The following is a 15,118-nucleotide window of genomic DNA, read 5'->3' as shown; positions in this document are numbered from 1 at the left end:
GCATTGAATATATTTATATGCAATTCTTATTACGAAGTCTTATAGCTGTAACCTCTACTCGGATTATCAGCGAGACCTTTAGCTCAGACGAAATCTCCACATGAAGTTATCGGGTCTTACCCGGACAAAATCTCCACACGTAGTCATCGGGTCTTACCCGGACATAATCTCCACACGTAGTCATCGGGTCTTACCCGGAATATATTTCCAAGTTTCATGTACATTTAATCACATGTTACAACATTCACATCGACTGTCATATTTGTAATTCATTTGCCTCATCCAAAAATCTAATAATACACACCTTTCACCGTTTGTCATTTGGCCACAATATATATATACACATCTCGTACATATCTCACATTAGCCATTTGGCTTTACCACATATCCATCTCATACATGTTTCGCATTAGCCATTCGGCCTTACCACATATATTCATGTTCACATTCATCACATTGGCCATTCGGCCTTATCTCATATATGCATGTTCACATTCATCACATTGGCCATTCGGCCTTATCACACATACGCATGTTCACATTCATCACATTGGCCATTCGGCCTTATCACGCATATATATATACAGGTTCACATTCATCACATTGGCCATTCGGCCTTATCACACATACGCATGTTCACATTCATCACATTGGCCATTCGGCCTTATCACACATATATATACGGGTTCACATTCATCACATTGGCCATTCGGCCTTATCACATATATTCATGTTCACATTCATCACATTGGCCATTCGGCCTTATCTCATATATGCATGTTCACATTCATCACATTGGCCATTCGGCCTTATCACACATACGCATGTTCACATTCATCACATTGGCCATTCGACCTTATCACGCATATATATATACAGGTTCACATTCATCACATTGGCCATTCGGCCTTATCACACATACGCATGTTCACATTCATCACATTGGCCATTCGGCCTTATCACACATATATATACGGGTTCACATTCATCACATTGGCCATTCGGCCTTATCACACATACGCATGTTCACATCCATCACATAAAATCCTAAATCAAAATATAAATTTTCATGTATTCACATCACAATTATCCAAATATACTTCACATACCACATATACTTTCACGTATACACACTGTCTTGGCTGAATCTACATCTATCATTTTCCAATATCACAATTTAGAATTCACGTATGGGTTTAATCAATAGCTTATGAGCAACTAAAACAAGTTTATCAAGGTTTACAACATAATCTCAAATTCAGCACAAGCTGTTTTTCCTGAGAAATAGTCACTAAATTATTTATAACTGGAGCTACAAAACTCCAAATCACTTTACGTTAATTTTTCCTGAATATAGACTCGTATATCTTCCATCCATAAAATTTCCAGAATTTTAGGTTTGGCCAATCAATACCAGATTTTTCTTAAAGTTTCCCCTATTTCACTGTTTGACTAATCTGACCACTCTTCACTACGAATCAAATTTCTCATTGTACAGAATTCAAAATATGTTCTATTTGATTTCATTTGAAACTAGACTCATTAAGGAGTCTAAGCATATAAATTTTATCTTGTAACCATTTTTGTAAAAATTATAGTGATTTTCTAAATACAGGACAGGGGATTTCGGAGTCATTCTGACACTGTCTCACACAACTTTAAATATCTCTTTATAGGAAATTTCTTTGCTTACACGGTCTCTTTTATAAGAAACTAGACTAATTAAGCTTTGATTACATATTTTATTCAGCCTATAATTCCACACCAAAAATTTATAGTGATTTTCTAAAATCACGTTACGGCTGCTGTCCTAAGCAAATTATTGCAATTTGCTCTTAAATTTCCAAGTCCAAACACTTATGAACTTACCATTTGAGTTTAAGACATATCATGGCCACATCATATCTTATTAAATCAACTCATTATGTCCTATTATGATTGAATTTACTCAACGTTTAATCACTTAAAACTTACCTCGGAAGTGGTCGACGACTAGATATCCACGGCTATTCGTTTACTTTCTCTTTTCCCCTATCCGACTTTGATCCTCTTTGCTCTTAAGCTTAAGTAAAACAATAGATTTGCTTAAGTACTTAACTAATATTATTCACTTAACAATCACATTTGGCAATCACATATCATTTAATCTACATCTAAAACAATAGATTTCAATATGTATCATATTTAATAAAACATGCCATGATTCGATTTCATGCTTATTTAATTTATATCTAATTCACATTCTAAATAAAAGTTTATCAAGCTTCCATCTTCATTTAACTATGTACCATTTAGAACTATCAATACTTTACACCCTTTAACAAATTATAATCAATTGCCAAATGCATCTTTGACAATTTAAACCACACAACTCAAATTCTTACAATTTAAGCTTAGAAATTTCTATTCATGTAAATTTTAGCAACATAGAGTCCATTAAACACTCCAAAATTCCATTTGAACAACAATTGTTCAACCTTCTAGCATAATTTCAATCTGGACAGCAAGCATTATTTAACATTCAGGCTGTTTTATTAGACCATCCTAATAGCTTAATTAACACCAATTTATAGCCCCTTGAACAATGAATTAAACCCATACGACTAGCAACAAAAACTAATATTTAACAACCATTGTTTTCTTTTATTTCAAACATGCAGCAGACCAATTCCTCCACATATTACAGCACATTCAAATCAGCATTTACATGCTGGAACAATTTGTTTTCAAGCTGGAGTTTCCAGCAGTCATTTATGCATTTAATTGTCACATTGTTACGTCACTACTAACAACTGAAACTTAGTAAGAATAACATAATATTTTAGCTATTAGACTCAATTTATCAACCCCTAATCGGCATGAAAATAGAACCATTAATTTGTTCAAATTTTGGACAGCATAACGAAGGCACAAAATTGGACAGTAGTAACTTTTACAACTAATCAAAGAGCTTTTCTTTTCTACAACCCGCATCCATGCCTTCCAACCACAATCCATCATCATTTTTCTTTACAACAAAGTTAAAGATAGAGGGGAGCGTAGAAAACTTTCCAACTTAGGATACAACTCTTAAACAAGCTAAATCCTTAGTTTCCTTCAACATGCAAACTGTCTCCATTTTTCTTTTTGTTGCAGCCCTCTTCCTCTTCTTCGATGGATTACCGAGTTACTTGAAATTTCAGCTACCTAACTAGCTAAAATCATAGTTTTTCCTCCTTCTAGCCATCTTCTAAGCCAAAAATTAAAGCAACCAAACTTTCTTCTTCCTCCCTCAAGTCACCGCAATGGAGGAGCAACCTAGCTAATTTTTTTGTTTCTCCCCTACTAACCACTATTATTTTATTACCCATGTTCTTTATTTTATTATTTCTAACATAAAACACTAACATAAAATGTTTATAATACATTTCATCCCATAGCATGGCCGGCCACTACTTGTCATAGGTGGAAATTTGACATGCAAACCCATTATTTTCATAACATGCACTAATAGATCCTTATAGATTAACCCATCACATTTCAAAGTGTCACACATAAGTCCTATTACTAAAATTCACTTTCAATTAACAAAGTTCAAACATGAAATTTTCACACATGCATATATACATATAATAAGCATCAAGTATGACGGTTAATTATTTTTATGACTCAGTCTTGTGGTCCCGAAATCACTTTCCGACTAGGGTAACATTAGGGGTGTCACATAAATGCTTTCACTTACCATTTGCCTAACCAATTTCTCGAACCAAGCTATCACACAACAATAATACATCACCTGTACTTCATTAATTCAATGTTCGAATCTTATCACCATCAAATCCATGTCATTCGAATACTTAAAGTTTATTCAAGCATATATTATTACGTTTCATATACCAAGCATATGTCAAAATTACGAATACGCAATCAATTCATTTGTCATTTATTTGACTAGCAAATTAATCTCAAAATTCATAACATTCCGTTACTTAAGATATGCCATAGAACACTCCTTTAACATAAACTAGCACCATGGCCGAATTTTCAGTATGCTATTTATTCCCTTTTTCCAAATCACATAGCAAAATATTACAAATATGTATATATTTGAATACTATAATTATGCATCAACTTATAAATATGAGTTAATTCATGAGCCACTCATGGCATCATTTCATGCCAAATATACCACACGCATATGCTATGAAACTTTATTTTCTCTCATGAGCTTACCATGACGAGTAATGCAACAATATAAGCATCACTCCTATTTCAACATTTATCGATTATAATCAGACATTTAACCAATTATACACAATTCATTCATATACTTTATTGTCCTCCTCCTCCTCTCCATCCCACATCCTTTATGTATATAACATGCTTAAATAGCATTATACATAATTTCACTATTCACTTATATTTAAATTCAAAGTTGTCTAGTCGAGTTACAGTCACTAAATTATTTTTATCTGGAGCTACAAAGCTCCAAATTAAGTTCCACTAATTTTACCCGAAACTAGACTCACATATCTTCTCCCATAAACTTTTTAGAATTTTTGGCATAGCCAATTAGTACAGTTTATTCTTTAAAGTCACCCCTGTTTAACTGCTCAACATCTCTGACCTCTCTTCACTAAAAATGAATTATCTCATTGTACAGAATTCAAATCATATTTCTGTTTATTTCCTTTGAAAATAGACTCATTAAAGATTATAAGAATATAAATTATAGCTCATAATTATTTTTAAAAAATTTTTAATTATTTTCCAAAGATAGAACAGGGGATTCCGAAATCAATCTACCCTGCCTCACTAAAATTAAAATATCTCAAAATTTATAACTGTTTTGCTTGCTCTGTTTCTTTTATGTAAAAATAGACTCATTAATATTTAATTTCATATCTTATTCACTCTCTAATTCAATTTCCACCATTTTTGGTGATTTTTCAAAGTCACACTATTGTTAATGTCCAAAACTGTTTTGTTGCTAATTTTATTTTTTCATAATTTCACTTTTTCACTTTCAATCATTATTCAATTCAATTCCACACATATATTCATCATTCAATCACAATTAATCGTTACATGATCTCATGTATTTTTACTTAGTCAATTTCTCAATAAATACTTTGGAATAATAATAGATACACGGTGGATTCAACACACAGCAACCACCCTTTGTAATTAATGATATCCGGTGGGATCAGCACATAACAACCACCTTATAATTAATGATGCTGGTTCACGTAGTAGCCTACACATAGTACTACACATGTGACCATTACTATCCGATACACGTAGTAGCCTGCACATAGTACTACACATGTGATCGAAGCTATCCGGTACGCATAGTAGCCTGCACATAGTACAACACATGCGACCTATCATTCTGGTACACGTAGTAGCTTGCACATAGTACTACACACGTGACCATCACTTTCACTTTCACATAGTGGCCTACACACAGTCCATGCCACACATGTGATCATTTCTGTCACTTCATTCTTATCCCTTTTTATTCTGAATGTTCAATCGGGAAATTTCTCACTTTTTCTCATTTTTTCTTTTTCACTAATCAAAGTCAATTCCTTGTCTTTCTTGAATTATAATAACACATTTAACTTATTTAACACTCACATTATTCAATCCAATCCAAAAATCACATTTTGGAAAAATGACATTTTTGCCCTAAAGTTTCACAAAATTATGATTTTTCCCCTATGCTCGAAAATTAAAATTTATTCATTTTTCTTATGTTTTATGACATGCTGAACATTTTTCCCTTGTATGGCAACATCAAATTCTCACTCTAACACTTACTTATGAACATTAGCTATTTTTACCGATTATGTCAATTTACTCGTTTTCACTTAAAATCGGCTAGCAAAAGTTATTTAACATAATTTTAAGCTTCATATTCTACCATAAAACATCAAAATAGACACATTTCACTTATGGGTATTTTTCCAAATATGAACCCTAGGTTAAATTATTGCTAGAATAAGCTAAATCAAGTTACCGGGACTCTAAAAACGTAAAGAACATTAAAAACGCTGCTTGGAATCACTTACTATGGAGCTTGGAAGCTTGAAAACCCTAAATATGGCTTCCCCCTTGCTGATTCGTTCACCATGGAGAAGATGGACAAATTTTTGGCTATTTTGGCATTTTTAATTCTTTTAATTAGTAAATGACCAAAATGCCCCCAACTTAAAAATTTTCTATTTCACTTATCTCTTGTCCATTTTTGTCCAAAAAGTTAACCAATGGTCTAATTACCATTTAAGGACCTCCAATTTAAAATTTCATAACAATTGGACACTTCTAACATGTAAAACTCACTTTTGCACTTTTTACAATTTAGTCCTTTTGGCTAAATTGAGTGCCCAAAAGTCGAAATTTTTGAACGGAATTTTCATGAAATCATTCCATGAAATTGTAGACCATAAAAATATAATAAAAAATAAATTGTTCTTCGTCATATTTGTTGTCCCGAAACCACTGTTCCGACTAGGCCTAAATCGGGCTGTTACATTGTACCTAGTGTCGTTAGGACCCGAACCTTCCTTCTTTTTAAACAATCATTTGCAACCAATGATTCTTTTATTGATAAGTGGTTCAACTAGCCTCCAAGTCTCGTTCTTTTAAAGTGATTCCATCTCTTCTACCATTGCAATGAGCCATTTTCTAGAATAGGAGACTTGAACTACCTCATAATAACACGAAGGATCGATTGAATTAAAGCTTTCAGCAACCCTTAGAGCAGAAGCTACTAGGTTTTCTTCATAATATTTTTTTTAGTTGTCGTATATCTTGTCTTTTCCTATCTCAAACCAACTTATAATTAGTTAACTAAGATTGTAAGGGTACCTGATGGTTGAATGGAACCCCAAATAGATTTGAAATAACTTCAAACTTTTAAGAATTAGAATTTTGTCGTGTTGTAGCGACATCGTGTGGCTTTTCATCAAGATGAAATCTCTCGTCGCGTCATTGCAACGTTGGGCATTTGCTCGTCAAGACGTCGCCCCCAATTTTAGATTTTTACTCCACCTTACTCAAGACACTCTGATTTGTTATGTCTTTAAAAGTAAAAGTCCCCCTTTTTTTATTGAAACATGGCAGATTCATCAAACATAACATCTTTTCTAATGATTATTTTTTCAGATTTTGAACACCACTACTTAAAAACTTCAGTACCAGTAGAGTATCCTAGAAAGATGCATTTAACAGCCCTTAGTTCGAGCTTTCCCTGGCTATATTTAGCATTATCAGGACAACCGAAAATTCTAAGATTAGAATAACTGGGAGGATTACCTGACCATATCTCCTTTGGAAATTTACCGTTCAATGCTGATAAGAAGATCGATTTACCAAATAATGTGTCAGGTTTACGGCTTCAGCCCGAAATTCCTTCCCTAAGCCTGCATTAGAAAGAATGCATCGAGCCTTTTTCAGCAAGGTTTTGTTCATTCTTTTTGCAACTTCGTTTTGCTGCGAAGTTCCAACAATGGTTTGATGTCTTTCAATTCATTCTCGTTTGCAGAAATCATTAAACTTTGACGAACAGAACTCAAAACCATTATCTATTCTCAACCGTTTCACAGATTTTTTGATTTGTTTTTCTAACAGTGTCTTCCACTGTTTGAAGATTTCGAAGACTTAGTTTTTCTATTTCAAGAAATAAACCCAAAATTTTCTAGAGTGATCATCAATATAAGTTAGGAAATATTTATTACCTCCTTTTTAGATGTCTGAAGATGGACCCCATAAATAGAAATGAATGTAATCTAGATTCTCTTTTGCTCTGTGCACTGCTGAATCAAAACTGACTCGGGTTTGTTTCCAGAAAGCGTAATGCTTGCCGAAACCTAACTTACCAACTCTAGTGTCTTTGAGAATACCTTTATTACACAAGACTGTCCTATCTTTCTGACTCATATGACCTAGTCACATGTGCCAAAGTTTGGTTGAATCGGAATTGGTGGAGAAAGAGTCACGTCGTTTCGTCGCGACATCATGTTTATTCTCATCAAGACGTGGTGGCAATTTTGACTTTTCTTCGGTAATCACAGCCGCACTAGTAATAGTTGACCCTTGCAGAATGTATTGGATGCCCTTTTTTTGGCCTCTCATAATAATAAGAGCCCCACAAGAAACTTTTAATCCTTTGACTCAATAACTATCCTGCAACTGTTAGAAACCAAAATTCCTAATGAGATAAGATTTTTCTTTAAATTGGGAACATACCTAGCATTTGACAATGTCCAAATAATTCTGTCATGTATCCTAATTTGTACTGTTCCAATTTCGAATATTTTAATGGGGAGTTGTTCCTTATCAGCACAACTCCACCTTCAACTGAACAATACGTGGAGAATCAGTCCCTATTGGGACACATGTTATAGGAGTGCCTTGAATCTAAGATTCATTCGAAACTGAGATGAGAGCTTTCGCTTGTTGACACAAATAAGAAATCATAACCTCTATCCTCGGCTACACTAGCATCAGCAACTTTGGCTTTCTACTTATCTTTCTCGTCATTTTCGGCATCCCTTTTTATTTTATTTTGAAGTTTCCAACATTCTACCTTAACGTGGGCCACATTTTTACAATAGCCACAATATTTGTCATGATTTCTAGATTTGGACCTTGGTTTAGACCTGTTTCGATCTGTCTTTTTGGTTTTTTGTCTGCCTCTTGCAACTAGAATTGAGGCTTGCCCGTCTGATTTTTTGTTTGGGCCTAACTCGTTATCGAGTTTATCCTTGCTCAGAAGATTCTCCTTTAGATCCTCGAACGAGATATGATCTCTCCCATAAATTAGAGTTTGCATGAAAGTTTTATAAGAAGAGGGAAAATAACATAAAAACAACATAGTTTGATCCTCGTCGTTAATCTTTTCTTTGAGATTCTTTAAGTGATTAAGAAGGTAACAAAATTACTAGTATGAGTTATAATATACTCACTTTTGGCCATTCTGAGCATGTAGAGACATTGTTTTAATGCTAACTTGTTGGCCAAAGATTTTGTCATATATAAGGCTTCCAATTTCTTCCATAACAAGGACAGTGTTTTCTCCTTCAAAACCTCTTATAACACATTATTCGTGAGGCATAATTGAATAGTGGATAGAGTCTTTTCATTTAGCTCTTCCCATTTTGATTGATCCATGTCACGTCCCAAAACCCAGCCTAGTAGTTTTGGGTTAGTAGAATCGGGTCATTAAACTGTGGGTTAAGTTAGGTATCGAAATTAGGGTCGTAAGTTAGTAGTTAAAGAATTAGAGTGGCATATTCTGGTTTTTTATTTTACTAACTAGCTTAAAATGAAATTTAATTTTGAGGTCTAATTTGAACAAAATAGATTTTAATTGATTTAGGACCTTTTTGAAAAAGGGGAGAACATGAAGTGACTAAAAGGGCAAATTGCCCAATTTTTAAAATTAGTCTCCTACAAGGGGAAATCCTCGTCTTTCCCGTCTTCTCAAAAACCCAAATCATTCAAAATTTTTCTAAAACCTAAAATCAGAAAGTTTTATTGAAATCAATTTATTCCTTCAAATTTATTAACTCCTCAAACACCAAAACAACCCCTAATTTCAAGCGAAAAACATGTTTTCTTCCCCAAATTCATCATTGTTCTTCTTGAGTTGAAATATCAAATTAGAGTTATAGATCATTGTTTTCATCAAATCAAGGTAATATTTTGACTTTCTATGGTTAAATAAAAAACATTGTTAATTCAAATCAAGTTTTAAACAATTATATTTAGATTTGGTGTTTTTAAAGTATGTTTGGATTAAAAAATGGAAAATCTTATAATCCCTAGTAAACTCATGATTTCAAAGTGATTTTTGATTCATTCTAACCTAATTAGAAGGTATTTCACTTTAATTTGATAGTTCATAACTAAATTTTTAAGAATCAAGCATTTTTCCCTTTTACATGTTCATGGAAGCTTAAATTTTTCAAAAAATTAGGATCATGGATTTAGGTGAAATTAATGGTTTGGTTATGAAAGTAAATGATATTTAGGATGTTTGGAATTGAGATTAGGATGTTGAAACTTTAATTTTTTTTACAAAACTAGCTAGTTTTTGGAAGTGAAATAGGAAAGGCTTGAATTGTGTATTTCTTATTGTTTGATTTTTTTCAATGTTGTTTTGATGAGTTTAGAATGTGTTTGTTATGTGTGTAAAGTGTCAGATCAATCGGAAGCCATTACGAGCAAGTCTAAAGGCAAGGAAAAGCTTGTTTGAGGTTTCGACTTATAAGCAGAAGCGTGATTGTTGAGTGTCCGGAGTCGCTGTTGGTATGCGCAATTCATAGCATTAATCGAGAGCTTAGGGAAAGCCTAAACCCCTATCCTAAGTTTCGAGTGTAAGCCTTTCTTATACTTTTTGTCTTGTTATGAAAATATGCATATTGTATGTCGATTTGTGGAACGTGTGCTAACGTGATAGGTAAAGTAAGTGAATACTGGTATGTGGTATGTGATAATATGATTTTAATGCACTCATATGTGAATGAATATGTGACAACTCAAAGAACATAGTTGTGACACTCAAAATGTAATTAAATGTGAATTTGATAAGTATACATTGTGTATAAGTTTTAGATGCAAATGGATGAATATGAACAATGATGATGTGCATTAAAGCAGTAATTAAAAATCTGTAATTGTGGATATTTTTTCCTTGTGGTCTATTGAAACCATTGGATATAGTTGACATTCCTTAGGATTGTGAGTACTCACCCTTGTGCTTTGTGATTTGGGCATTGAGGCCCTGGGACAAATTGGAGGGATAAGGAAATGTCTAGCTAAGCTCCATTCACTGGGATATGTTGTTGAGTTGGAGAGTTAGCTTTATGCTACACTTATGGGATATGTTAAACTCTTTGATTCATTAGTGTGATGGAGATTTGTTTATCCAATGTGTGGTGATAGAGCCTATTTTTATGTTTCATAATCTCAAGGTGCCAAATTATCATTAAATGACTTATATATGAGATATATTGTGTGTAATTGTATGTGAGAGTATGTGCTATTTTATGAATTATAAACCATTAACATGTAATTTTGACTCGATTAGAATATGGTTGTAATGTTTGTAGTATGCTCTTGCTTAACCTTTGATGTTGTGTATGCTTTATGGTTATTTCGACATTCATTGAGCTTGTTTAAGCTCACATATTCTACATTAAAACCTTGTAGATAAGTAGTTTTTTTTATGTGAGTGGAGCGGCGAAGGAAGTGATTTAAGCAAGTCAATATTTTTTAGTAGGTGGGTTTTTGCAATTCTTTTGAACTCACTGAATAAAGGCAATGTGGGTTAGAGTCTTTGTTTTGATTATTAACATTATTTTATTAATTTTATCTTGGTATTGGATTGATAGAATATAGATGTTGTTTTGGACTTCGTTTGCGACTAAATTGATGTTTGAGATTAAGGTTGATAACACATGTTAGATATGCTTATTTAAATGTATGGACGTGACATGATAAATGTTTAAAGGATGTTAATAACTTCAGTTAAATTAGACTATAATTGTGTGTTGAGTAGAACATTGTTTTGAGCGTGGATAACATTTTAACTTGTGAATTTTTGGTATTTTTGGTAAATGTATCGGTACTCGGGATACGAATATTGATACCTCGAAGTTAGGGCATTTTCAAAATTTGACAGAATCTAGCTTTGGTATCGATACCCATAAATGAGTATCGATACTCTTGATAAAAATATCGATACCTTCTCATTCGGTATCAATACCTACGTGGTTTTTTGAGATTTATTAAAAATGAACCTTAATTATGGTTAAAACTATTTCTATTGTCGTTTAAATGTTTAAATTAGCCACGAAATTTTCTTTAAATGTATATGCATGTGATTTAAATTCCATTGGTTGATGTAGCATCCTATAACTCGGGTTCGGTGACTGGACCGGGTGAGGGGTGTTACAATCTATATCTACAAGATTCTTTCTTGTAATGAACTTTTTCAGACTGTTTTGAACCAGTATTGCCATCATCTCAACTTGCCATAAACTAAAATTTGTAATTCCGTCAAACTTCTCAATATCAAACCTTAACGCTGCCATCTCTAAACTGGTTGACTATGGAAATCAAACTAGCTCAGGTAACAGTTTGTAAGGGATAAACCGGATTAAACAAGGAACAAAGTGAAGAAAGTAAGAACCAAAAAGATCGAACACACAAATTTTATATGAAAAATCTCCTCAAAAGAGGATAAAAAAACACGGGCAAAAGGAGATTTCACTATGATAAAGGAAAGTAAAAAAGATGGAGAGAATCAAAAGAAAAACCCGAAGCCCCACAAGAAAAACCCTTCGAAACAAAGAATAAAATTATTTCAATCTAAATTAGCAACTTTGCTAACATGCCAAATAGTTAGGACTTGAAACGTATCTGGTTTGACCACTTACAAATTTAATTACTTAGCTATTTAGCCATGCCTGATAAACAAGCTAAATCATCAATTATATCATTGAAATCATTATTAACATTCTAGTTTCTAAGTTAGGGCCTACACCTTATTTTACGCTCTTCCGCAACACACTTGTAAATCTTGCAATTTCTCTATTAAGCTTTAAAATTAACCTAAATTAAAAATTAGTTTTAAACTCAATTAATATGACTCTTAAATAGCCCCCAAACACCCACTTATGGGTTCAATCCAACCATTACAATTATAACTATTTTTTAGATCTAAACTAGTTAGGTTTCTTACAATGATTTGATGCGAATCGTACGCACGAACGTCTTTCGGCCTCACTATTGATTTTGGGTATTTAATTTGGAACCTAACACATTTAAATAATTTAAAATCAGTAGCTAATACATGAATAAAATTCTTTATTTAATCAATTAATCTTTCCCCAATATCTAAACCGAAACTATAAACTAGTTTCTAATTAACCACACATACGCTTCCCGAATCGTCAGATCTGAGTCGTCGATTGATCAAGATTGATTTTTTCCTAATTATACATGATCAATGTCTGATTAGGAAAGGTTCAAGAACCCAAGACATTTCTGGAAATAAATGGAAGAAGAAAAAGAAACAACAACCCCATTTTTTGAGCCTTTAGGTGCGCGCACCACTACCAACGGTGACCAAATTGGGGCTGATTTAAAAGCACTTTTAAAAACACTTAAAAGGCTGGAAAAATAACCTTTAAAACTTTAAAAATAACCTGAATTCCATATCTAGAATCTTGGGTTTTTAACTCACAAGATTCATCAAGAAATTGAGAAAAAAGAACTTACACAAACTAGGTGATAGAGGCAGCAATGGTACTTCTTGGAAACAATGGGAATCATGCTTAGAGATCCAAAATTTTAGATTTGGGCCTAGAAAGTTAAGGTAAAATGGAAGAAATATTGAGGAGGAGAAATCGTGCAAGATCTTATGGAAAAAAAGAAAAGAAAAAGATGGTAGATCTAGAAGCTATGGGCGATAGAAACAATGGGGAAGAAAGAAAAAATTTGAAAAGAGAGGAGTAGAGGAGGAAGATAGGGAAAGATAGGGTGGGGAGAATGAGATTAAAGCTGATCAATTTTTTTGAAAAATAATATTTATACTTAGATCTAAAAGGGCATGAATGGCACACACAGTAAAAAACAAGGGATTTCGTAAAATTTAATTATTTTGTAAGAGAAAATATTCAAACTTGAGACCTTAATTTAATACCATGCTTTTCCATTTATCAACTAACCACTAGGATATTTCCTTATTTTTGAAATAATTTTGCACTCTCATTAATTTAAAATTTGGGATGTTACAGAACTTGTGATAATAATATTATGCATCAACTTTATATAAATTGAGTTTAAAAGGTAAGTTTACATTTAAGATTATGAGAGCTTACTAAGCACTAGTTGCTTATGTAGTTGTTTTCTTTGTCTTGTAGATCATCGAAAATCTTGATCGGTTGGAATCTCGTCAGAGCACATACACACTATCCATCCATCTTTTTGGTAGATTTTGGTTATTATGTTGATGGTTATAAATGGCATGTAATAGATGTTTTATGTTATTTTGCCTATATGGTGTGGTTTGAACTTACTTATACCCTATTTGTATCTATGGTTTTGGTTTGGCTTGTAAATGTACATGTAAATATGTGATTTTGGTCACTTGTGAATGCCTTGTGAATATAGATGGCTTATAGTATAATGGAATGTGATGAAGTGGTTAAATGGTGTGTGTGATGTATGTTTAAGATGTGGATTTGTGACATTGAGTTGAATTTTTTTGGTATGTGAATTGTAATGCCAATTGATGGCATATTTGTTAGAAATTTAAATGTTTGAATAGGTGATACTATTTTTTTTTGTTTGGTATGTAAATTTGGTATGAAATGAACTTTTAAAAGATGAGATTTTACCATTTTTGGAATTAGTATCGATATTTTAGCATCTGGTATCGATACTTGACCATATGAACATATTTTAAAACAAATAGAATGCCAAATGGTATCAATTTTTATTTGAGTATTGATACTTTTCACAAAATATTGATACCATAAAATAATTATTGATACCCTTGTTTTGCAAAGGAAACATAATTGACTTTTGGTATCGATTTTCATTAAGGTATTGAGTCAGTATCGATACCAACTATGAACTTTCATTAATGACCTTAAAGCTTTAAAATTTTATAATTCGATCTTAATACATGATTGGATTTCACAATTAGGTCCTTATAGAGGTCAAATTTTTAATATGTTTGATTATATGTGATTTAATTGATAAATAATTTAGTTTTTGTTTAGTAAAGTATTTATCAATTGTTGATTTTTTTTTCAATAGCATCTTTTTACTTGGGTCTAACAACTGAACCGAGTAAGGGGTGTTATACTACGTCTCCCTCAAAGCGAGAGAAATAAATCTTTAAACCCGAAAATTTCAACATGCAAGAAAAAGAAAAAAATAATTTAAAGGAGATTGACATGTGGTGGATAGGGGGATGAAGAAGGGGCGGGGTATAAAGGAAAAAAATTATCTTGGGAATCTTGAGCTACAAGGTTCAGTAGCAATCAAGTTGGGGTTGTTGAAATGGCTAGAGAGAAAATAATCTCTACATGGGGCATTTCATCTGACAAGCCAATGT

The sequence above is a fragment of the Gossypium hirsutum genome, chromosome D08 (assembly GCF_007990345.1).
Source record: "Gossypium hirsutum isolate 1008001.06 chromosome D08, Gossypium_hirsutum_v2.1, whole genome shotgun sequence".
In the NCBI taxonomy this organism is placed as follows: Eukaryota; Viridiplantae; Streptophyta; class Magnoliopsida; order Malvales; family Malvaceae; genus Gossypium; species Gossypium hirsutum.
This window is presented reverse-complemented; position numbering follows the sequence as displayed.